Genomic DNA, 27540 nt, shown 5'->3' with positions numbered 1-27540 from the left:
TTTGTTTTCTATTCTCAGAATACTTTCAGCCCCAGTTGTCATAAATGCTAATTTGAAATGGCAGCACTGTCTAAATGCCCCTGTTAATTTTCATGCATCATGCAGAATATCAGCTCTGCCACCTCTCCTTGCAACACCATCTTGACACTTAATGAGCTACACGCAGGCTTTAAACCAGCAAGTTGTAACTGTATAAATATGATAAACAACCTGTTTCCAGATGGCTTTTTATGTAAAACAGTTTATACAACATTGATAGATGGTAAATTTCATGCCAATAAATCCTTGTATTTTTATAACATTTGCCTTCTTAATTGGCCAGTTTACACAGGAAATATGTTTTTGTGCATTGCTTTCAGTCAAAAATGTGACATGGAAATATCATCAGGGTAAGCAGGCATCACATATATCATGGATCACCTGTCAGATTTCACAGAAGCAGGAGAAGGCAACCTTTTTGCTCCTATGGAAGACAGTGTGGAAGAATGTTGCTCAATGTTTTATTAGGATCAGTTCATATCAGTTTGGGGTCTGGGACAGAGGTGAGCTGCTCCCAGTTCAGCCTGGATTGGATGAACAAGTAGTAGTGGTGGCGGTAGGCTCCCCCCACCCCAGAACACTTCTGTGCATGTGCAGAACCTTCTGCGCATGCACAGAAGTGCCGTGCCCGTGCGTGAGCATGCGCGGGAGCATGCCCAAACTGGTAGTAAAAAAATTGGCAACTCACCACTGGTGTGGAACTCTTTGGCAGATTTTCCTAAGCCTCACATTGTTGACTACAGTTCTTAACTGTCCAAGTGATGGATTTGATGACTGTGAGTAGTGAGTAATGGTTGCAAAAGGCCAAGTATTACCACCTCACTTCTGATGGAAGGTTGCATCAGAAACCTTAACTGAATGACTTTTCACATTGCTATAAGGTTTCTAAAAGAAAAGGTGAAGAATCATGGAGCATAAATTATAAATGTAGCATAAATACTCAATAAGGTGTACATTCGCACCCAATTAACTAATAGACAAATTTGACTGAAAATAATTCCACCCCACGCACTATTTATGTACTTAATCTGATTGAACGTACGCCAGATTATCTCCATTTTTTACTTCCATTACTTTTCTTTCCATCTCCCTAACCTATTATCCCAGTTAGGTTAATACCTTAGCCTTCTTTGGGTATGTTGGTTTGATGGTCATAAGAACTTTGAAAAATCTGTGATTTTAGGGCTAGTTATTGGCATACTAATGCATGGGTCTTTTGTACTATGATTTTCCAGAGAGACCCAATTATTTGACCTTATAAGATTTTTTAAAAATCTGTTAAAAGACTGGGGGGGGGGCGTAAAAAAGGGCATCATGCTCAGATGCCCATCAGATGTTGATCATCATAAATCAGTGGAATAGCTTGCCTCCAGAGATTGTGAAAGCCCCAACACTGGAAGTCTTTAAGAAGATGTTGGATAGCCATTTGTCTGAAACGGTATAGGGTTTCCTGCCTACGCAGGGGGTTGGACTAGAAGACCTCCAAGGTCTCTTCCAACTCTGCTATTGTATTGTATTGTATTGTATTGTATTGTATTGTATTGTATTGTATTGTATTAAGGCATGAAACATGAGCTAAATTGCTATTGTAGTTGTAAAGTTAACAGCATTTGGTGCCCCTTGGCGTATAGTCACATGACCTTGGAAGTGTTTTTGTCAAAGCTGGCTCCCTCAGCTAAGAAACAGAGATGAGCACCAGCCCCTAGAATTAGACACAACTTATTAGAGGAATCTCTACCTTATCTAGTCATGTAGAAATAAAAAAAGAATAACATCCATGGACATTAGTGAATAAGAATGAAAATAAAAACCATGAGGTATCCCTGCTAATATGCTCTATGAACAAAGAACATTGGGCATAAGGAAGCATTTGTTATGCTTTGGTCTTACTGTTTTAAAATGTTAGGGAAAAATGGAGTAAATGCCACATAAGCCTTGGTAATAAACCAAAATTATACAAATTAGAGAAAAAATTGTGACAAATCCTGATTTTGGTATCAGTTAATAAGCATATTGAGCATCCAATAAATTAATCTCACATTGAAAATTGAGCCTCTGACATCAACCATTTACACAACTGCATAACTAGTAAAAACTAAACTGCCACTATAATATACCAATTGTTCTTACTATAAAAGTGGATTTAACACCTAAATCATTTGTAATTTTGTTGGTAGATCCAGGAAGTTATAGATGGAGAACTATTCTTGAGTGGGTTCAGTCACGTGAAAGAGACTACCCTTCATTTAATTGTTAACTGAGGGTAAAAGTTCAGCAGAAGGGAGAATAGAAGGAGAAATAATGGCCCTTTCCACCAACAAATAACCGGCAATTCCTCTCTGCAACAAGGAAGATCTTATTCAAGAAAGGAATATATGATCAGTTCAGCTTGGCTGATTGCATTGATTTCATTTGGAGATCTGTCTCTGTAATGGTTCTCTTCCATTATTTTTATGTTTCCATCATATTTTTCATAATTTCCTTTTCCCCAAGAAACTCTTTTTAATATATCTAAAGACTTTTGTTTCATTGTTTTTGAGGAGGAGTATATTACTACAGTTATTCATATATGCAACAGCCACTGTTATAATTAACTTTTACATATCAAGATTGACACCAGATTTCTTAAGTTCTATATGTCTGGGTCAGGGGTGGTATTGACTTACCTTCCCTACCGGTTTGCAAATGTGAGCATGCATGCATGCACACAACCTTCCACACATGCGCTTTTGGCAAAAAAAGGGCCTAAATGGGATGCCGTAGAATGGGTGGGGCTACCTCCGATTTCCACTACCAGTTTGGGCAAACCGGCCCGAACCGGTAGATTACCACCACTGGTCTGGGTTAGGAACAGGAAGATTCAAAGCTTCTTTTGCTGCATTTTGCTAGAGCGGAAGGCACAATTTCTGGTAGAAAAGCTAAGAGCTCTCCAGCTTGATGAACTATAGGCATCAAGAGATTCAGGTTGACCACAACCTAATGGTCAAGAAGGGGTGGTTCAATGAACCATCTGTATGTTTTACAGCAGAAGAAGAGTCTACACTTCCAGAGAGCTTTTAAATTAAACCCCCTCCCACTTTTTGCCAGATTGTAATATACAATTCTACTCATAATTTACACCTGCTACCTCTCCATGTAAGAACCTAAACACAGTAGTATTTATATGCCAATGAAGCAGATTTGTTCTGCCCAAGAATAGTTCTCCATCTATCATTTCCTGGATCTAGCTATAACTCTGGAATTCTACATTAGTCACCCATCCAAGTACTAATCAAGCCTGGCCCTGCTTAGCTTCCAAAATCAGCCATGTTCAGGCAGGTGCAGGAAATATATTTGCATGCACACAAATGAAATCTTCCCTACAGGGAGCATCATAATACTGATTGGCAAATTGTTACAAAATATATATTGTTGCACTAGGAACTTTACTCCCTCATAGTTACAGTATTCCCAGCAGTTTACCAATCATCAAATTAATAACTATCACAATTGGGAAAAGAGTTCTCTCACAACAATCAAGCTCTCTAACTGCTTGCCAGTCAGCTGATTGGCAGACTGCCAGGTAGTATGAAATAGTTCCCAGTGTAAACCATAGCCCCACTCTTATCTAATTATGCTAGCTACTAGTTTTAAACAAGATGCAAGCAAAAACTATATAACCAAAAGTCAGGATAACCTGTGATGAATATATAGACTCGCGTTCACAGGAGTGATATAATTGTCAATAAATTTGATAGTACCAGATATACAGGATCTACCTGAGAATAAGAAACTTCTTGCTTTACTCACCAAAGAACAGGAAGTGGATGGCATTCCCTTAGGTAGCATAGGGACTGCTTGCACTTCCCTTAGCTACAGAATTGGGGGGGGGGAACGTGTGCATTTTCTGTATTTCAGTATGAGGTCCAGTGGTGGGTTCCTACCGGTTCTGACCGGTTCAACTGAACCGGTAGTGGTTTGGTGGCCTGGGTCGGTGGAACTGGCAGTGACCAAGGCTTGCCACGCCCCCGAACCGGTTCTCCTATGGTACTACCCTCTTGATTTTCAGTTCTGCGCATGTGCAGAACAATTTTCATTGCACATTTTTTTTCATTTCTTAATGTTCTGCACATGCACAATCTTGTTTATGAGCAAATACACCAGTGGTGGGTTCCGGATCCCATTGCAACCAGTACAGTGCAAAGGGGCCGGGCGTCCACCACATGCACATGGAATATCACACAAGCACCATACGCTCCGTGTACATGTGCATAAGCCCCGATCGGCTCAAATACAGGTAAGGAGGGTGGGCGAGTGGGCCCTCTGGAGCACTGTACTGGAACGGTATCTGGTGCTCCCAGCAGGCACCGGTACGCCCGTATCAGGGTGTACTGGTTGCATCCCACCACTGAAATGCAGAAGTACATGGAGCATGCACTGAGCCAGCAGTAATGCCGGGAGCAACCCACCCCTGATACAGTCATCTAAGATCTTCAACTTCTCTGTTTCCTTTATCTCGGATTAAAGTCTGAAAAAATCCTCAGACAGTGAAGGCAACTGAAGCAGCTGCAAATGATGGAAAAATATGTAGTAGAAAAGGAGGAGGGAACATCACAAATGTTTCATTAACTGATAACAAAAAATAAAAAGCAAAGTATCAACAAAAGAAATTTTGAAATAAATTCTAAAATATTAAGAACATGAGGATATAAGAAATAGAATCTATTGGAATCCATTGCAATCTATATTGCAATGGAAGAAAACTTTTTAAGGAATCAGAAAACAGATTTCATCAAAACATTAGCTTGGGTAACACGTGCTGTGTCATGGCCTTTTCTCTCATATTATATTTGAAAAGCTAAATTAATTTTGATGGGCCATCATTTGAACTACAGCTGGTTTTCATGTTGAAATGCCCAGTATAACAAACAACATTGTTTCCCCTTCACGCTGCCATGAAACAAATGTCTTCATTTTAGACTTTCTGTTCCTTCATCCCATTCCTTTCCTCTTTTCTTTGTTCAGTAGTTCCTTGAGTTTATCTTTTTATTGAATACTAAATGGATGCTACCTTTAAAATTCATTGTTTAGATTAGCCATTTTTCAAAAGAATGTTTTTGACATTAGAAAAGGACTATAATCACAGCAGCAACAAAAATGATTTTTCCAGAGAATGCCTCACTAAGAAAAAAGAAAAGCTAAACCACTGATTCATACATTCTCAATTTAATTATGGACATACAGAATTATAATAGCATAAAAGTGATGTCACTATTATACAGATTCCAGAGAGCATTATTTTCAGATGAGAATATTAACTTAAGGAGTAATTCCTGAAGCAAGTTACAAAGGGGAAAAAAATAACAGAAAGCTTTTGTAAGCTTAATATCCTACCACCATTTTGATCTGAATGACTTTATATTTTAGAAGTTTGGAAGGGAAAGGGAGGCGAGGGAAGGAAAAAGTTGATTTTGAATAGTGATCATGATAATATTGTGACAGATATGAAATATCATTTCTTCTTTTGTAGATAAGAAAGGAAAATTACTTATTTTAAATAGTTCGCTTGCCATTCTTCAAACCAAAATTTTCTCAGGCTTACAATAGAGTAACAATCCCATTATCTACATAAATACGGCAAGTAATAGAAAAAGATTTGAACCAAACAATATCAGCCAACTTGGAAAATGACACAGGGGTCAGCAGTTTGAAAGATATCAATATCTACATATCATTAGCAAAAGACAACACTTAACAAACCCTTTAAACTATCAATATAAGATTCTTAATTTCACATCCTAGCAAAATAATGCTTAAAATCATCCAATGCAAATTGCAATCCTCTTTGGTAAAAGAGACACTAGATGATCATGCTGTCTTAAGAAAAGGCTGAGGAACAAGAGATGCTGTAGCTAATTGAAAAAGCCAAAGAGTAAAAAAAACAAAACAACAAATCAATATCTGCTTAATTGATTATTGGGAGGTCTTTCCAGCTGTGAAATTTCCTTATGAAAATTGGAATCCCAGTATATCTCAGTGACCTCATGCAAAACCCACACACAACTCAGGAAGTCTCAGTCTGGATGGAACATGGTGAAACTGATTTACTACAGGTTGGTAAAAGAGTGAGGCAAGGCTGTATACTCTCCTTTTTTTTTTACAACTCTATAATCTCTTGATTCAAGATAGTCAAGTAACTGAATGAAGCTGAGCATTTACTGGCCGGAGGCCCTTCCTGATGCCTACATTTACTTTCTCTTTGTGCCCTAGAGAGAAACATCTGCCATGTTTTAGGATTGAACTTTCAACCTTCCAAGTAGGAGGTGAACAGCTTTACCACTAGGCCATCACACAACTCACTCTACCTTATTCATTTTATACAGTACTAAAACTCTTGTGTCTATAAGCTTTCACTGGGCAAAGGAGTACATCATAAGGCAAAAGCTTTTCAAATGTTTTATAATATAATACAAACTGTCATTAAACATTTCCTGTGGTCAACTCCTGATGTTTGACTATGCTATCAAGTTGAACATCTCCCTGGATTTTTAAGGACTTTTCAAGAAACTGTGCCAGTGTTGAAGGTATTGAAAAATCTGGTAGAGAAATATCTCTGAAGTGCTATCTCAAAGGTAACTTTTCTCTCTCGTATTATCTATATGCTGAATATATATAAAGGGAGGCTAGAATTGAACAAGATTAGCATGGTTTTAATATTGGAGGAAGAAACACCAGAAACCCACACTATGCATTTTATTTAATATAATTTTATTAGATATTTTAAAAACAAGAGTAAAAATTAATACAAATTTAAATAAAGGGAAAAGGGAAAAAGAAAAAGGGACAAATAAAAGAAAAAGCTAGACTATAAATTATAAAAGGTAGAAAGGTAGAATCAAAAGAGAAAAGAAGGAAAAAACTTCTTCCAATCTTCTTACAAAAGTTATAAATACAATTATAGATTTACTGATAGCTATTTTTCTAAAGACACCTGGGACTGTTTTCTTTCTATACCATCAAAACCATAGGTAATACATTCATTTTTTCTGTTTGACATACGAAATCTATCAGGGTTTTCCAGTCACAATAAACATAGTTATCTTTTCTTTAATCAACCAGGTTAACTTGGCCATCTCAGCAGGTTCTATCAGAGTATTGATGTTTTTGAACTTTAGTGTTAGACCATTCACTCCATGCTGTGAACCATGGAGTGAATGGTCAAGAAAACAAATGAATCATAGAATGAATAAATTCAGAGTTCTCATTTATAAGCACAAATGACCAAGCTCACTCTATCATATCTTGGAAACATTGTGTGAAAACCTTGCTTTTGTCTATGATGGTGGGGAAAGAAGAGGAGACCAACAGAAAATGAATGGACTAAATTACAGAAATGATGGGTGCACTGTGGTTGCTAAGAGTCAACACCAATTTGATATTACATAATCATACATACATACATACCAATACATATCTTGGGATTATTTTTTTAAAATTTTTGGAAAATTGGGATGTAAACTGTGATTCATATTTAGAATTAATTTGTAAACAATTTTTTATCACTCTTTCCTCCAAAAGATAAATATTATCTACCTAATATAGCTCACTAATAAGATTTACAGTTGCAAAATCTATTGACTTCTTAATTTGTATTTATGTAATTTTCAGCTTCAGAAATACCTAATCTATTACAAGTAATTATTAAATTCTATGACAGAAAAAAGCCTACAATTTAGTCTTTATAAAATTCTGTTGATTTGCTATGCAAACTTTAATCAGTGGATGGAATAAAAATTAAAGGTTCCTATTTTGCCTAGGTGATGAGATAAAACACTAACATTAATACCCAAAATGTCAATAGATCTTAGATTATATCTTATTCAACAACAAATTATATTTTGCATTTATTGGATTTCATTTCATTTACTGTATATAAAAAAGGCTTGAGGAAATTGTCATGCTGCTGAAGTTGCAATGAGATCAATGCTTCATTTAAACATAAATTTGTCCTATAATTGTTTCTTGTCAAGAACTAGTTATTACATATATTAACTCAACTGCGATTTAATATTTTCAGATGTTCATGTTCTTTTGCACTGTATGCAAAAGAACATGAACATCTGAAACATCTAGCAAATGGAACATGAACATCTAGCAAATGGAAATTGGCATTTGGACAAAGAAAGGAGATTCTCTGTGCTGTATTTATCCTGAAAAGATTTATTCTTCAACACTGGAAAGTCAAATATACAGCTGTAAATGCTAATTGTTTTCAGAGTTAAAGTTATTAGCAAGTTAAAAATGGATTGCTCCAATGCAGATTAGCTATATGATTATATTGTAAAATATAATGTATTGAAATGATGTATACAATTTTTACATAGATGTAGATATATAGATATATAACATATACAAATATTCCTTCTCTCCATTTTCTTTCTTTATAAATTTGTATAAGATTTTTTTTCTTTTCCTTCTATTTAATTAAAAGAAACACTGAAACAAAACAGTATCACAATTCTGAACTTTACATTAGATTTAAAAAGCCAGTGCATTAAAAAAAAACTTTTAAAGCATACAGTAGGTTAAGAGAGCATCTTCCATTTATCTTTTTCAGGTGTTCACTTCTTCCTACATACTTTTCTCAAACCCAGAATTATTTTGAGGTAGTTGAAAAATATTGAAAATATTAACATTAAATAGTTAACATTAAATATTTAAATATTATAAAATAAAATATTAAAAAGTGAGATTTATGTTTTATGAAATAAATAAATATGTACTTAAATGTATATTTGTAGCTTCCCAGGATGCACATTTCAATCCAAATGGATAAATTAAATTAAAGATATCACTTATTGATGGACATTGTGTTTCTACCTCTGGACAGTTCCTGCTTTCCAGATTAGACAAGAGTTCAACCAAGTAATAGATAAATCAGAAGAAAAGTGGGATGAAGAGGAAAAAAAACATTTAGGGCATAAATAATCCCTCACGAACAAGATTTAAAATGAACATTTTATAAGATTATTCAGAATAATTTCAAATAATATGCAAACTGTTGCTATTTGTTTGTAGAATGAATCTACTTGTAATCAGTAAAACAATAAGAAAGTCATTCACCAGTTTAGTGCAACCATTTCAATACCACATAATCATGTTTTGTGCTACTGATGTTCTTATATTCACTGTTCTCCTAAGGATAGCATGTTGGTTTTATGCCTCCTACTCTCTTCTAATCACATTAGGAGATTTTTCTATGCTGACAATAGACAATGGAAGATGGAAAGGGTACTCACTGGGTGAGTATGCACAATTTAAATTTAACAGGCCCAAGATCCAATCCTTGGCATCTCCTTAGAGCAGCGTTTCTCAGCCTTGGCAACTTGAATGCTAGCTGGGGAATTCTGGGAGTTGAAGTTCTCGAATCTTCAAGCTGTCCTGGTTGAAAAATATGCTGCCTTGGAGACTCACTGCTAGCTAATGCAACTGCTAAGTGAGATGAATCAGTGGTCTAGCTTCTTGTAAGACAACTCCTGTTACGTATAAAATGAATGTTTTCAGCAGCCTCTCAACTTCTGTAAATTTCTTTTCACTGGTTTCCTACACCATAAATTATATTGCAAAGGATTGTTCTCATGTTCTTTTTCCAGTCTATTCATATATTTTTAAATTCTTAAAAACAATGAATATTTCTTCTGAAATTCCAATCCTCTAATTTATATTTCCCAACATGACCCCCTTCCCCGCTTCATTTACATTCTCAAAAAGGGGGTGCTAGAATGCTTTAAAGGAAGGTTCTTTTAACCAACCTCTGAATGATTAGCATTTGCATCTTACCTCAAAGCCCAGTAAATTGGTTAAGATTGTTTGTCAGCAATTATATCTTGATTTGTACTGACATGCTTAAATGCATTAAAACTAAGTAGCTTTTTTTCATTAGAAGCAAATGTAGTCCAGAGCATGTAAAAACCAAGTAAATCTGACACCACAAATGTATATTGCATTTAATAATCCTACCTTGGGTATTTTGATGGCTATAATATTCCATTGCACAAGCTGAACAGATCTTCTGTTTCTAGATTAATGGAGCACAACCAGCAAAATTCCCTAGATAAATCACCAGGATTATTAAGTGTTAGCTGCATACTGCACTAACTGCTCCTCTATTAATGGTTGCAATCAACCATTTGGCTGGGGAAATATCAGGTGGGATGATAAGAGATATACATAAATATCTCATTACCCAGAAATGTAAGAAACAAATGAGATTTTTATAAAGATCTCTGAATTAATGCTAATTTCAAGGATCATATTTACTTGTAACTATTGTTTTTGGTGTGTATGCTTCACCCTTTCTTTTCCCTCTTTTTTAATGAAATAGATTAAGCTAAAAGAGAGTTCTTTGCATACGGCCATCAATACAGCATATGGAACAGGGAGGATTTTGGCCTGCAGTTCATTTTGTATTTATTCACTTATCCTTTGGTACTTAAGGCTTCTCAGAATTTTATGTTGCAGATGTTTTATTTTAAAATGTGTATTTAAAAGAATGCATTAGGGAAATTAACACATAAATCTACACACTGGGCAAAATTTGGATAAGAAAAAATATTCAATAAATAAAATGCAAAATTTTACAAATAGCAGCACAATAGATAAAATATTCAAAAGATCAGCTCCATGATAGATAGGAGATACAGGAAAAGGATTGATACTATACTTTGAGTATACTTTGGACTGATTATAAGGAAGTTTTATATAGGAGAAATAGAAAGTTAATTTGATGTATTTGAAGCTAGAACCCTAGAAGCTGTTAGTTCTAGTCCCATCTTAGTCACAAAAGTCAGCTTTCTCAGGCTGTCTCAGCCCTAGGAATGAGACAATGGCAAAGTCTGAAAAACTCTGCCAAGTAAACTTCAGGGAATTGGGGTTCCACCACAAATGCGCAAACGACAAAAGCGTGCCTGACTAAACCGCGGTGACAAAACCGCGCCGACAAAACCGCGCCGACGAATGAGCGCTGAAGCGCGCTGACAACAACGCGCCGTCAGAAGCGTGCTGTAACCCTAACCCTAAACCAACCCCTAAACCTAACCCTAAACCTAACCCTAAACCTAACCCTAAACCTAACCCTAAACCTAACCCTAAACCTAACCCTAAACCTAACCCTAAACCTTACCTTAACTTAAATCGCGCTTCTGTCGGCGCGCTTTTGACATCGCGGTTTTAGCGCCACAGTTTTGTCGGCGCGCTTTTGTCGTTCGTGCATTTGTTGGGTCACGGGGAATTGGACATGTACTTATGCACTCACACCTTTACTCAAGTTCTTGCATGGGAATGTAATTTGATTCCACTGCTTGAGACAAAGTGGAGTTTTTAAAAAAGTAACTTTGCACAGAATCTTCAACTGGGCAACTGAGAGAAGGAAATATTAGATTAGAAGGAAAAATAACATATGGCCATACAAATAGTCAGTGGATAATGCCAGTATACAAAGGGCTTTAGTCTTTTAGTTAAGCTTCACTGCATTATAAGCATTAGCATGACCCCTATTGACCAGCAGAGAGAAAGTGATAGAAAAAGTCTGAAACAGATGGGATAAAGCAAAACTCTCCTGATGCTACCTGGATTAGGATATTAGATTAAAAGTTAACTTCAAAGATGAATGTGAAAGGACCTATTCTTCAACACCTAGCATGTTCTATTCAGTGCAGCAGCTGCCAAAAAGCCAACACAGTTCTAGGCTGCATAAACAGAGGGATAGAATCAAGAAAAGGTGAAGTGTTAATACCACTTTATAATAACTTGGTAAGGCCAAACTAGGAATATTGCATCCAGTTTTGGTCGCCATGATGTAGAAAAGATGTGGATATCCTAGAAAGAGTGTAGAGAGGAGCAAGATGATTAGGGGACTGGAGACTAAAACATATGAAGAACGGTTGCAGAAACTGGGTTCGCCTAGTTTAATGAAAAGAAGGGCTAGGAGAGACATGATAGCAGTGTTCCAATACCTCAGGGGTTGCCACAAAGAAGAGGGAGTCAAATTTTTCTCCTAAGCACCTGAGAGTAGGACAAGAAGCAATGGGTGGAAACTAATCAAGGAGAAAAGCAACCTAGAACTAAGGAGAAATTTCCTAACAGTTACAACAATTAATCAGTGGAACAGCTTGCCTACAGAAGTTGTGAATGCTCCAACACTAGATGTTTTAAAGAAGATATTGGATAACCATTTGTCTGAAGTGGTGTAGGGTTTTCTGCCTAAGCAGAGAGTTGGACTAGAAGACCTCCAAGGTCTCTTCCAACTGTATTATTCTGTTATTCTATAAAAAGAAGAGCAATAAGTTCTGATTTATCAACTAAATCACTGGTTCCTAGGGATAGAATAGAATAACAGAGTTGGAAGGGATATTGGTTCAGCCTTCCACAACAGTCTCAGCTCCTTGTGTGGCCCCTTGGGGAAAAAAATAGCTCCCCACTCTGCCATATTCAATGTATTAACCCATAATTGATTATGAAGAACGTACAAATATGATTCATCTTCATGCATCAAAACATAAACAATGGAAACACAATAAAAAGGCATGTGTTTGGGGTTGCAATAAGTAAGCAAGTACCAATATGAGCTTGAAAGAACTTAACTTTGATTAAATTTGTAGTGATGCTTCAAATTACTGCTATTTTTCATCTTATATTATCCCCAATGCAATAAATAACCTACAGACCTCATTAACCATTTCAGTTGTAGCAATCTACAGATCAGTTCCCATTTGAAAATATAACTGCCTGCCATTGCAGCCACTATCGACAGAATATTTGTAGCTCATGGTTGAACTGTGGGATTCTTGTTGCTCCCTGAGCTGGGTTGTTTTCTTGCAGACATTTCATTACCAGCATAGATAACATCATCAGTGTTAGCAGGGAGTGGGGTTTGCTCTCATTTTATATACTGCAGCCACTATTTCCCTAATTGGTTTACTTCATTTTAGATTATCCCAAGTCGAGTGCTTGACAACTTAAGGACTCTACTTGGAGTAATTTAATACATTAAGTGACTTGCACTGAACTGAGCAGTAATTGAGCTCTTATTTCAGAGCAACACTGTTGCAAATGAAGAAGAAGTAGTAGTTCCAAAGATGAAATCAGCCTATTAGACCTGATTGGGGGGAAAAACCCACAATAATAAATCAGGAGTTGGGGGAACAGTCCTGTAAACTATGGCAGAAGTAATAATAGTATTCTGGAGAGGAGACATTATGGTATTATTGTCCAAGGGCTTCTTGATATTTAGCACTAAAATTGACAAAATATCTGTGCAATATATTAAATTAGCTGATAGTTGATAAGAAAATTTATGTTACTTTACATTGCAGTAGATCAGATAGAGGGGTTATATCTGTTTTTACATTACAACACATAAAAGATAGGTAATAAAAAACACTGCTGTGTATGTCTAGTAATCAAGCATCTTTATTTATTTGTGTTGAGTCAGTGTTCACTCGTGGTAATTGCCTGGGCTAGTCCCTACGGTTTCCTTGGCAAGGTTTTTTGGAAGTCTGTCTCTTTCCAAGGAATGGGAGAGAGTAACAAGGTCGCACAGACTATCCTTTGTACCATTTCTGAGTTTTTAGTGTGATGCCTTAAGCATTTTTATTTAATTAGTTAGTTTGTTTGTTAGTCAAACGTGTACGAGATAACAGGTATAAGTATAAACATGGACATGAATACAGGAAATGGGTACGAATAAATGGGGACAGTAGGACAGGGACATTAGGCATGCTGGTGTGCTTATGCACACCCCCTTAGAGACATCTTAGGAATGGGGTGAGGTCCACGCTAGACAGTTTAAGGTTGAAGCTGTGGGGGTTTGGGGATGTAACCACAGAGTCAGGTAGAGCATTCCAGGCTCTACCTGACACCCACAGGAGCATTGCGAAAGCCTTTGATTGCCTGAAAGACACCTCCGCCAATCATTCCCATAGTAAAGGCACCACCACAGACATCCACGATCTGCCAGGCCAAGGTTCCCAGGCATATTCCTCCATAGTTCCTGGCCTTTCAGCTTGCCAGCCCACGCGAAAAAGGGAGAAGTCTCTGAGCTAGTCACATGACCAACTGTTGCTGAAGTCATTTTTTCTGCAATCAAGTTTGGAGCAGTTAACCTTGAGTTTGTATCTATTGTTTGCCCATGTGTATTATTGCGCTTGTAGCTGAAGTAGTCGTTGACAGGTAGGATGTTGTAGCAGATACTTTTGTGTATTGTGCTTAGGTCAGACTGTAGGCGGAATCGTTCTAGGTCATCCAAGCCCAAAATTTCAAGCCTGGTGGCATAAGGTATTTTATTGTGAGCAGAGGAGTGGAGGACTCTATTAGTAAAAAGCTCTGAACTCGCTCAATTGTATTAATGTCCGATATACAGTGTGGATTCCAGACAGACAACCTGTATTTGAGAATTTGCCTGGCAAAGGTTTTATATGCTCTAGTTTGCAGTACAATGTTATTGGAAAAGAAGCTTTGCAAAATTAGGTTAATAACTTTTAATGCCTTTTTGGCACTGTTTCAGTGAGCTCTGGGGCTCACATCTTTTGAGATGAGTAGTCCTAGGTCCTTGACAGAGTGAGGGTCATCCACATTACACCAAGCTGACCCTCAGCATCTTTATAACATGTAAATAAACTATAATAAGGGAAGTTAAGCCACGGCACTATTTTTATTCTTTCTTCATTTTTATTGCTCTGTCTTTTTTTTTTAACTTAACAGAAACCACTATATAATATTTTAGGGTTTTTTGGTGAGAGAAAAACACACTTTATTCTGTGAACCACAATACACTATTCTGTCTTTTATTACTAATAGGGATAGCTGTCAATGTCTATTATTAGACATTGAAAAACTAGATACAAATGCCCTTGGCTATGTAGACAATGAATTTTTCCATCCTTAATTGGAAGATCTTCTATTCTATGAATTAGTTGATGTATTATTTTGCGCTTTCCCCCCATTAGTGACGGCTGGAAGCAAAGTTACTCAAGGAGGGTGTTACTTGCAAGATAGTTCAGACAAGTAGCATAGCCAGGAAAAGTGGGTTTCTTTTATTGTAAAGTTAAGCAACGTCTGAAAATAAATTTCACCCCCATTACTTTTACAGCCCAATTAACTAAAAAGGATTGCTTTTAAAATGTTTGCCCAGTCCACCTTCCTTCTGAGGGCTAAGCTGCCCCTTATCGGACTGTTTCCCTAACAGTGGTTCCTCCCCTTCTCTCAATGTCATTCCCACATTCCTGTTCCCTTTACAGAGGGACAATTACCCAGACATATAACCCAGGTCATATGCAATAATACTATATCTTTAAATAATTATCATCTAAGCATTGAAATCACTTCTGGTTAAATCAAGGATGATGTCTACCAGAAAAAGCAAGGTAGGTTTAGGTTTCATTTTATTTATATGCCGCCCTATTCCCAGCGGGACTCAGGGCGACGCACAAACCCAAGGAGGGAAAGGGAAACACAAAAAACTACAAATACAAGCATTTAAAAATGACCAACAGCCACACAGATCAAGAGGGGAAGGGAACTCATCAACCCCAGGCTTGCCGACACAGCCAGGTTTTAACGGCTTTTCGGAAGGCCTGGAGAGAGGTGAGGGTCCGAATCTCTGCGGGGAGTTCGTTCCAAAGGGCCGGAGCTGCCACAGAGAAGGCCCTCCCCCGGGTAGTAGCCAGATGACATTGGCTGGTAGACGGAACCTGGAGGAGGCCAGCCCTGTGTGATCTAATGGGTCTTTGGGAGGTAATTGGCAGCAGGCGGTCTCTCAAGTACCCAGGTCCAATACCATGAAGGGCTTTATAAGTGACGACTAGCACCTTGAAGCGTATCCGGAGACCAATCAGTAGCCAGTGCAGCTCATGGAGGATAGGTGTAACGTGGGTGTACCGAGGTGAACCCACGATCGCTCGCGCGGCTGCATTCTGGATGAGCTGGACAAGCTGAAGTCTCCGAATGCTATTCAAGGGCTGCCCCATGTAGAGCGCATTGCAGTACAAAAGCTGGAACTTTCTACCACTTGTAAACATTTCTTCAGTAGAAAAATTATGCATATACCATGTCTGCTGATATCACTATATTAGTATCATGCAACCTGCTTAAAGAAAAAGAAAGAGAGAGGGGGGAGGGAGAGGGAGAGAGAGAGAAGGAGGAAGTTTTATTTGGTTCATTTTATATTATTAAGCCTGAATATGTGTTTATAAATAGGATTGAAAGACCCCAAGATTTTTTAAAAAAACTATGATGTCGTCAACAGCAGAATTCTCTTTAAACGCCCGTGTATTCAATTATACTTAAAAACCAATAGTGGGGAAATTAATTATGGTTGTTGAAAAATGATTTCATTGAACTAACATTTGATTCATAGGATCCACCAAGATCTCCTGTAATTTTCTGGCACACTTACAAATAATTTGCAGCATTATGTGAAAATACAATGGGACAGACTTAACGTTCTGATACATTTGATGCTGCACATACTAGATATCTGGATTCAAAGGGGAAAGGTGATTTGGAGTACATGCAGCATAATAAAGTACCTGTCAGCCATGCCTTAAATGAGATGTGTCTTTTCCTAGGACTGCACTCCAGCTTTCAAGTCCAAGAAAAGATGTATTTTCTTTAAGGAGTTGCTGACAGGTGCTACAGGCACACATCTGTGAGCTTCAAATCATCTTCTTCCCTTCAAATTTGGGCCTCTGCACAGCCATGCAAGATACTAACTGATTCATACAACTGTAGTGATTGGCATCATCTTTTCTGTCAGGGCTTTCATCTCTAACAGTTACATGTCAGGCAAGTATGAAATGCACTGTCTACGTAATTGACCAGAACAATTGGGTAAGAATTTTGCTTCTTTTGTTTACTTTTAAAAATTACCAAAGTGGAAAGAAGAAAATGTTTAAAATACAAATGTGGAGAGAGAGTGAAGCTGGCAGATTCATGCATCTCTAGTCCTGCTTGAAATTGCTAGTCTTGACTAGAAATCAAAAAGGGGAAATAATCGGTGTGGACCTCTTGTCCTCATATGGAGACTGTAGTCACCATACACCCACAAAATCTGTTTCAGTTCAGCAGGAGGAAACTTCTAGATACACATCTTACATCTCAACATTCCTCCTCCGCTGCCCTGTGATTGGAGAAGCCACAGAAGAAATAAATCTGCAGGTTCACAGAACTCCTCCAGCCCTTGATTAAATTCTCTATATAAATATGTGTAGTAATATTACTAAAAATGATTTATGTACCTTCACTATATTATTCATAAGCCGTTACACATAAAAATCTAATACTTGAAGGAAAGGGAAAGCCTACTGTATCACAAGAACACTGTGCTTTTCCAATCATTTGACATGCAGGTAGTCCTCATTTAATAATTATTCGTTCAACGACTGTTCAAAATTGTGACAATGCTAAAGGGAGATGTGATCCGTGTCCTGTTGTAGCACCCCCAAGCCATCTAATAAAAATTTGAATGTTTTGCAGTACACCCACCCTTATGACTGCAGGGGTGCTGCAACTGTCTCATCTGCCAATCTCCCACAATCTAGGACAAAATCAGAGACTGTTGAAAGCCTTAGGCCTTTATTTCATAGCCTAGCCTAGGTGGAGATGTGTGAATATGAGAAGTTGGGCAGCATCTGTCAGTGGTAGTGGTATCCCTAATGCAAATTTAGAGGCCTGAGGTGGTGACAGTGGATAAGACTGCTGAAGGCTCAAGGCTTCTACTTCAGACCCAGGCCTGGCACTGCCTTTGTACCACAGTGAAGGACCACCTCAGCTGGCACATGGCCTGCGCTGGGCCTACCAGGGCTTTCCCATGCCCTTAGGCAACCTCACATTCTGCTAAATGACCTCCCCACCCCTAACGACTACAGCTGGGAGAGCTAGGACTGCAGTCACTGAAAGTAAGAGTCATGGGTATCTTGCTTAATAACTGCAGTGACAACCACAATTCCAGTCTCAATTGCAACTGTAAGTTGAGGACTCTTTGTAACAATTCTAAGATAGATCAATGGTAGGAATATTGTTAGAGCGTTAATTCATCCAGCCCAGAACTGTTAAAGTTGACTAGCAACTCTTCATCAGAGTTTCATACAGTTTTTTCAAATTTGCTTAAAAATGGCATGGCTGAACAAGAAGTTCAGCCATGTAGTATTATGTATTATGCCTTCTGATAAACAATGAGATATTGGCAGCAGAGTGAGTATAGTATTACTTTCTTTTCCTTCACTGTCTATTCCTCCTTCTGGCTTTTTTTTTTGTACTTTACTGGTTGGGACATGGTCACCCATTCTCTGATGTCATATGTTGACAGACTGTGCTGGACAAAGCAGAGGCCTTTGATGTCAGCCCTTTTAAAATGATAACTATAGCAGATTTTTACTACTGTGCTGAGGCATGTATCAGAAGATATTCTCTTATTCTAAAATATAATAAATCCAAGTTGCTCAAGTCTCCACGAAAATTTTTGATCTTCAATTCCAACCAAATTTTCAATTTAGGCCTCCTCTTCTTGCCTCTTTGGTTCCTTTGTATTTTCAAACCCAATTCTTTGGTGGTTATGAAGGCTGCTGCATAGATCAGCTGGTTTGTTTCAGCTAATGTAGTGGTTTGAATGGTTTGCACAGCCTCATTGACCTTTTTTAGTACCTTTCTCAATTCTTTCCTGTTCACTTCGTTCAGCTTTGGCAAACATGTTCTTTCAGCATCTTCCATTTGATGCTTTATTTTCTCAGCTAATTGAGCAATATCTGTTGGTGTTTGTTCTTCAGTGCTTCCTTGTTCTTTATCTTCATCCATTTCAGCATGCTCTTCCTCCCTTTCTCCTCAGTTTGCTTTTGAGTCTGCAAATCATCCTTGATGTTACTCTTCTTTGTTGGTATACTCAGACCATTAGTTGCTTTCTCTTCGATTTCTATTAATTCTGCTGTAGTGAAAAATTTGTGACTTAGAATTACACGTTGTTGGTCCATTAGCCTTTGTTCGCTGATATTACAATCTGTGTGGTTCACCTTCCAAATCTGATACATTCGTTTTTGAAATCCATGTTTTGCTGGCTCAGACTGATAGTAAGTTTTCATAATAGAGATGTTTTCTTCCCTAGTCTAGATTTTTCGCTTTTTCACTTTTTCTTCCAGCAGCTTGTCAGCTCCATGCCCTGGTTGCCTAGCAGAGGGAGCTGAGCCCTGTAGCTCATTTTGCGCAGAATGCCCAGGAGCCATAGCATCTAATGCAACCCTTGTTAATCCAGGCAACAATTCAGCTGGCATAAATTTCATTTTTTTCATATTCACCATATTTGAATGGGTTGTGGAGCAAATTTTGTCAGGCCCTTCACCTAAGACCTGTCTGATATGGTTGTACCTGTTCAGCATATCCCTTAGGATCATTAGAGCGTGCCAGCCCCTCCACCATGACAAGGTAAAGCTTCTCGGAGGGGTTATTATTGTTGTTGTTGTCGTCATCATCATCATCATCATCATCATCTAGTTTTCTTACTTTCTGTATTATTATTATTGTTATTCTTTAGCTAAAATGAAAAAGAAAACAACAAGGAAGTCAACTTCCATGTGGTTAATATGTAATACATTAATGTCATAACTACAACTTACGCTGCCCAGATATTTCCCGTTGTGAGGTGGGTGGCAAATAAATTCAATAAATAAATATATAAATTTCCATGTATGTTGGGAGTGGAAAACAGGAACAGGAATTTTCTAAGTGCTGCTAGCCATGTGCAGTGTTTATAACTGTGCTATTTTAGATAGACCACTACTTCGTCGGCGGCCGGCCTCTGCATGTCGGTTTGACTGGAGGCCTCCGGAGGGTAGCAGCGCCTCAGTTGATCCAGGTGGTGCCGCCACTCGCTGCCATCGGGTAGGTGGACCTTGTAGGAAACGGGGCCAGTTACATCGGAATGAACCAGTCAAGGCCCAGGAGAGCCGGTAGGGGTTTCTGAACTACCAGGACCTGCAAGAAGCAACATTTTCCCCCGTATTGCACCCGCAGTCCATAGCAGCCCAGGGTAGGAATATTAGTCCCCTGGTAGTCCCTGAGCAAAGTGTCCGCGGGAGACAGCTGCGACTTGGGGACTTGAGGGCACAGGTGGGAGAAAGTTGCCCAGGATAGGAGAGACCGGGAGGAGCCCAAGTCGACTCCCATGAGGCAGGGAGACCCCTCAATGGAAACGGTGATGGTGATTTTCCGCGTACCAGCCGAGACTGGGCTGATCGACACTGCAGGGGTGGCAGGGGTGTCTTCCTCCAGGGCATAGCAGTCAGCTCGGCGGGCTTGCTAGCGTTGGGGCTGTTGGTTCCTAGGCGGCATGGGAGGACTGACAGGGAGAGGCGGGTCGGCTTGCACTGGAGGTGACAGGGTGGCCCGGCAGACCTGTGCCAGGTGGCCTTTCTTGCCGCAGCGGCGGCACACTGAAGTCTTGAAGGGGCAGGACGCCCGGGCGTGATTGCCTCCGCAGCCGAGGCAGGTGGCGGCCGCCGCAGCAGCGCAGGCTTGAGGAGGCTGGGGGCGCTGGGGAATGGCCCTCAAGCGATCAACCTGGTCTTCATAGAACGGATCAGATAAGGGAACCAGTTCGTCAATGAGGCAGGTCGAGTGCAAGGAAGGCGGCAGAGGCTGTGGGTTTGGTGCAGGCAGAGCAGGCACTGGAGGCAGGGTAGGCACGGGAGGCAGGTAGCGGGCCATTTCCATAGTTGACAGCTCCGCAGCCCGCGCCTCTTCAACGGCCATAGTTAGCGTAATGTCTGTTTTTGTAAGGAGGTGCCGCCTGAGGTAGATGTCCTTTAAGTCACAGACGAACTGCTCGTCCAGATTGTCCTCCAGGTTGGGAAAGTCGCATTGGATAGCGGCGGCCTGTAGCACCTGGAGGAATTGGTTGATCGAGTCAGCCACCTTTTGGACACACCAGCGGAAGGCGTACCAGCACGAAATTTTAGAAGGCATTGGGGCGTAGTGAGCCTTAAGCCCTGCCATGAGCTCGTCCCAGCTCAAATCGTATACAGGCCGTGGGGCCACGAAGGAGCGAGCCATCCCAAACATCTCGGGGCCACAGGCAGTCAGGAAGAACCCGCACTTCCTAGCCTGTGAATACCCCTGCCAGTTATTTGCGATTAGAAAACATTTGAACCACTCCAGGAAAGCAGCCCAGGATTTGCCGGCCGTCCCGAAGGGAGCGAACGCGGGCATCCCAGCCATGGTGATATGCCGTTGAGGCGTAGGGGAAGCATGATGAAGATTTCCCGGCAATGTGGGGTGCCTAATAATTGTTTGCTTGCCCTGTAGATTGAACTCAGAGCCCGAGATCCCACCAGCTCGTCGCCAGGGTTATGGTCCCTAGAAGAACCAGGCAGGAGGCGTCTGAGGTAAAGATAACTCAACCAACTTTATTTACAGGCATACGTAAACAAGAACAGTAGACCGGCACCCCTTCCCTGTCTGACAGCTATTTATACGGAGCTGTCAGACAGGGAAACCAATAGCCGCGCGTATGACAGCCCGGCAACTACAGGTCACGCCTGATTGGCTCCGGCGTGCCTGGCTGTTGCCGAGCTGTCATTCGTAAGTCTGAGGACTTAACAGACCACTACTTCTATATATGGTGAGGATGAGAAGAAGGACAAGTTTTTTCCTTGGCTCCTCGAATTCTAGCACATTGTAAAGTTTTTGCTGATGTCGTCCCAAAGTTATAGTTCTTTCCATCAGCCAATTTACTCTGCAGAACTCTCTCTCTTCATCCTGATTACTTCTGCTGGGTTTTCAGTTCACCTTCACCTGCTTCTTAATACACACAGGATCTGTGTATAGCCAAGCTATACAAAAATAACACATGTCCAATAACTTCCTATCAGGTGCAAAGAATCAGGACCATACATTGACTTGCAGTTAAGAAAATGTATGACTCAAGCCCATACATAACAATCTAGTCAACTATAGTTCAGTACCAGACAAGGGTCAAATCAAGAGCAATTGGACTTACATTGTGGGAATGTGATGATTCCAGGCTGATGATTTGCTTAACTCCATTCCCCAACTCTGCCTGCTCTTCTATACCTCCTTTTCTGTTTCTTAATGTCTTTACCTTTTATATACATGTTATCTATAAAGGCTGACATGCCTGCAAGGTCTATGTGACCCTGAGCTCAGTTTTGAAATAGAGGGGGGAAATAACTTTTGAGACTATCACGGCAACTTCCCCTGCCACAATCTAAATTACATCTTCAATTAGTTATAAATAAAATATTTAACAGAGAAATTGAAGCCTTGTCTTTGTTGATGGTGAGGCTGTCTTTATTTAAGGGGGGAAAAAATCAGAAAGCACATTTTCTGAAATTATCTCATCTGATATTTGGGTAACTCAGTGAGGGAGCACATTATGAATCATCGAGTAAAATTAAGGTCTTTTTTTAGTGTAGTTTATATGGATCAATTATTACAGAAAAAGACAAATTAATAAAATGATTGGCAGTTATGCAGAAATATTTCCCAATGACAGTTACTGATAGGAAAAGGATAATTTTGGAGACCATGATTCCATTAAAATGCAGTAAATCAAAAGACTGTGAAGTAAGAAAAACCATTTCAGAAGTTATTTAACTGAAGAAAAGGTAACTCAGAAAGACAGTGACTATTTTTTTAAAAAATTAGGATTTGCTTGCAGAAAGATTTGCACATAGAATCCAGCTAGATTTGTAGTTTTGAAAAGAATTAGCCCTGAAAAGCATGGAGAATTTGAAGAGCTTTGCCTTACTAAATACGGTAAATCTATTGGAATCCTCCTACCTCTCTTTGTAACATAAACCAAAGCTAAAATGCTCAAATGGTAACTCCTGCTTTCCTGAAGCATCTTGGCACTGAGTTCTTTGTTTATTTAATTAATGTATGATGTGCTATCAAGTCATTTTCGACTACTAGCAACTATATATTCCCCATTCACGTGAAGACCTGCTGGCCAGCTCACATGGATGCACAGATCCCAGAAGAGACCAGCTGGCCACCGTGTGCATGCCCACAGAGAGGGCTCTGCATTCACCATCACAGTTCTAGAGACTATGTGATTTTCTATACTATGAGTATATCAACAAGGTAATGCTATTGCATTTGCAGGTTAGAATCTCCTTCCTAGTCTTTTCCCACAGGAGCTGAGTATGCTTTCAGATGAATGAATAATATTTCCCATGACCAAACGCAACTGGGTCGAATTAGATTATCTTCATGTCTATATTAATTGTGTCTACCACCACAATGCAGTACTATAAGTAATGTAAGTTTTATTACAACAAATGAAGAGGTATCAATTTTTTAAAAGGATGCTTTCTTCTTTCATAACTGTTCCACTGAAGTCAATAGTTTGCTTGATAACCTGAAGTTCAAGTATTGAAAATTGCTGAAAAACTTCCTACTTGGGCCTCCTCTGACTGATGGCATAATTGAAAAATGATTACTATGTATATCCTAGGTGCAGTGAAACTACATGCTGTGTATTTTAAACTGGCTATTTAATGGGACGATTTTTCCTCCCATTGTTACATTACATCATTTTTAAAAAGCTAATTCCAAGGAATGCTAACTGAGGTCACACTTAAGCAAGGCAAATTAAAAATTAGAGTTACTATGAAATCTTGCTTCCTTGAGCCTTCATGAAAGATAAATGCAGGTTATTCATCAAATTTCCCATGATGTTGTCAGACACATTCATCTGCCTCTCATCAGCACTAGTGCTGTACCTAACAGACCATCTCTGACAAGGAAATTCTGAATAAGTTAAGAAAAATTCTTCAAATATATCAAGAATACAGCTATAAACACTAATCTGTTTCTTGACAGAATTTTAAAAATGGTCATTATATTTAAAACCCTAAATCAGTGTTTCACAACCTTTATAACTTTAAGATGGGTGAACTTCAATTCCCAGAATGCCTGCCAGCCATGTTGGCTGGGGAATTCTAGGAGTTGAAGCTCACCCTTCTTAAATATAATCAGGTTAAGAAACGCTGCCCTCAATACGCTAAGAGAATACTAGTCAGTCTGCGCTGAAGCTCTTCTGTAGAGATCTTTTTCTGCAGCTTCCCAACAGCTGACTTGCAGCTAGGACTGATTTTTTTGATAGTTATCTCTTTAAGTTATCTTGCCCCAATAAAAGTAAGAAGGCATGTGACAAAAAGAAATAAAACAGAATAAATAGCATTTTTCACAATCATATCACCTAAAATTAAGACATTTATTTCTCTGACCTATCTCTATGTTTAAATTTATTTATTTAATATTTATACATTTTACTAGGAGCTCTGGAAGTACCTTTCTAGCTAGGGTCATCCACTGATATTCTTCTATCTTTTTCTCTTCTCCTTTCACTTTCCCTTCCTCTTCTCCCTCCCTTTTCCTCCCTCCCTCCCTTCCATTCTGTTGGCCATTTTTGCATTAATATATATTACAAACACAAACCTTTCCAAAGTGAACACTGGCCATTAACATACACTTTGTTCCTTGATATATTCCATTTTCATAGTTGATAGGAGTCATTCAAATAATACATCCTGAATAAGAAATGAATGACATGAAGGTTGTAGAAATGTACAGTGTCCATGAAACTATAAAGCTGAACTAGCACACCAAGGCTTTTGTCATATCATAACAAAGCTGAGTTCAAGCATTTCCATTGACTACTAAACTACAGTAGATTATAAAAGTATAGATTAGGACAAAATTTTAAAAAAATAAATACCAGATATTGTAGTCAACAATAAGAAGGAAGAACTACTGGTGACAAGTTGTTTTTAATTTTTTATTCCACCTTTATTATTTTTTATAAATAACTCAAGGCTGCAAACATATCTAATAGTTCTTCCTTTTCCTATTTTCCTATTTCCTACTTTCCCTAAAGAACAACTCTATGATGTGAGCTAGGCTGAGAGAGATCGAGAGAGAGAGAATGACTGACAGAAAATTAGCCAGCTGGGCTTTCATGCCTAAGCAATAGGGGTGAAATGCTAACGGTTTGGGCCGGTTCATCTGAACCAGTAGTAAATAAATGCTACTGATTCAGGTGAACGGTATTTCTGACGATCAGCTGTGACGCGCAATTTATATTAGCTAGAAAGTAGGATTTCCTGCTCTCTGGCTAATCTAAATCACATGGCACAACAGATTTCCCTCCCCCTCACTGTTTTACTTACCTTTCAGGTGTGCTGAGATGTCATCACATCCATTTTTGACACTCTGCGCATGTGCAGAAGGTCCCACACATGTGTGGAAATGACATACACAAGTGGAGCGAGCACACACATGCTCACATTTGTGAACCATTAGCGAAGGTAAGTAGATTTCACCCCTGCTAAGGACTAGAACTCCGTCTCCTCATTTCTACTCTTGTGCCTTCACCAGGTATTTTGCTTGTCTTTGTAACCTCACAGGGACTTTATCAATTTATATTCACCAAACCTCTGCTAACTTCATCATACTGTTCCAATAGTTGGCCTAAAGTGAATTGTTAGGCTCTAAAATCTCAAGGAGGAGTAAGGATTATCGATTGTACACATAGTTACATTGACCTTCTCAATGAAATGCAGGGAGTCTCTCAGCTAGTGTTTACTTTTCACTCTGCCATAATGGAAGTGGATTGTTAAAGAGCTATTTTTATAGCTCAAAGCTTTCCGATTTTCATGTAGTGTTCCTTTGTAATGGAAGGAAAACCAGGCAACTCAATTTGCTATAGAATGGGAGTTTGCAAATGCCACATTCCTTTTTTGTAGGGTATCTACTTCCCCATCCAGTTGTGTAGCAGCTACAAACTTGATAAGCTTGCTTCCCACTTGACTCAAGTAATTAATAAAAACATTGAATAGTACAGAGCCCAAGACACGCAAACACCCTGTGATCCCTTCTCAATACATTTCCAATTTAGTGAAGCTTCTTTGATGAGCATTGTTTTAATTTGATTGCAGGATCAGCTATGTATCCACCTAATTGTTATACCATGAAACTCATACATTAGCCTGCTGACCAAAGTGTCATGGCCAAAACACTTTGTGAAGTGTTTTGCTTTATGCAGTATCTATAATATCCCTGCATTCTATTTAGAATGTTACCAAATCAAAAATAAAATAAGGTTAATTTTACTGCTGACTTTTTGTAATTACGTGTAGTTTTTAAACACTTTCTGTATATTTTTTCAAATATCTCCTCACCTACTGTATATAGCAGTCAGTCTATCTATGTCTTCATGCATGTCATTCATTGCTGCTAATGATATCTTGAGCCATAATTTGCTTCCTCAAGAGAAATGCTATTGAATTTCACAATCTGCTTTTTGTAGAGGGGGAACAGAGATATTATTCTAGAGGAGAAACTCGTCCTGTTGACCATGCTGCTTTGGAATTCTGGGAATTGCAATCCTAACATGTTTGGAGAAAACCAGTTTGGGGATGACTATTTTATAGATATTCCAGGAAATCAACACTCATTTACATGTTTTATTTATATAAACATTTGTATATTGAGTATTATTTGGAAGATACTTTCAGTTTCCATCACTGATTAATTTCTTACCCTTTCAAATATTGTTTAATTTTTAATTTAATGTAGATATAAGAAAATGCAAAAGATTAAGAGTTTTGTGTCAGAAGTCCTGCATGCCCTCTTCTGCACATCCCAGCTGTCTCATACTGTCCATTTTTCCTTGTCAAATTTATTTAGATAAGCATTTCTTACACAATATTTATGAATCAACAAACAGGAAATGCTCCCAGCGTGAAGCATAAGAAAAACACAAAATCAATGAATACTAAAATAAAAAACATAAACATAAAAACTAAAACGAATAGAAACAGTTAAAAACAGAGGTCAAAAGTAGCAGTGGGATAGAAACCGATTAAAATCTAATCAAATAGGAGAAGTGCAGGAAAATAAAAAGGGCTAAAAGATGCCAGGAAGCTATAGATACTGTAGATGAGAGGCAAAATTTCATTTATTTATTTATTAAACAAATTTGTGTGCCCCTTCCCCAACTCAAACATAAGTGACTCTGGAAGGCTTGCAACATTAAAAACAGTTCTCACTTCCACATTGCCTATCTCCATTCCAGTCTTTTGTCTTTTCTTTTTGTAGCCTGTACTAGTGCTTTCATAAACCATCGCTAAATATTTGTATAAATTGCTCTATTATTTTTCAACAAGATTGTAGTGCAAACAAAAGTTGTAGTGCAAAGTATTCCTGTTCAAGGTTTCTATCAGCTTCTTTCTTTCAATAGACTCTATTTTACAAAGATCCTTGCATTGTCATTAGCAATTTTCTCTGAGTCTGTGAAAGACCATAGAACATGACAACTTCGCTGTAAGAAATTAATCTGGATCTGGTGATAACGTGAGAATGGCTACCAAGAATCAAATTTGGCCACTCTATATTCCTATCCTGTATTAGTGCATGGAGTGGGTCTTGCTCAGAAATTAGAGGGGGACAACA

Source organism: Thamnophis sirtalis, unplaced genomic scaffold (assembly GCF_051295495.1).
Source record: "Thamnophis sirtalis isolate CommonGarterSnake01/CBP01778 unplaced genomic scaffold, rThaSir2_p1.2 scaffold_7, whole genome shotgun sequence".
Taxonomy (NCBI): Eukaryota; Metazoa; Chordata; class Lepidosauria; order Squamata; family Natricidae; genus Thamnophis; species Thamnophis sirtalis.
This window is presented reverse-complemented; position numbering follows the sequence as displayed.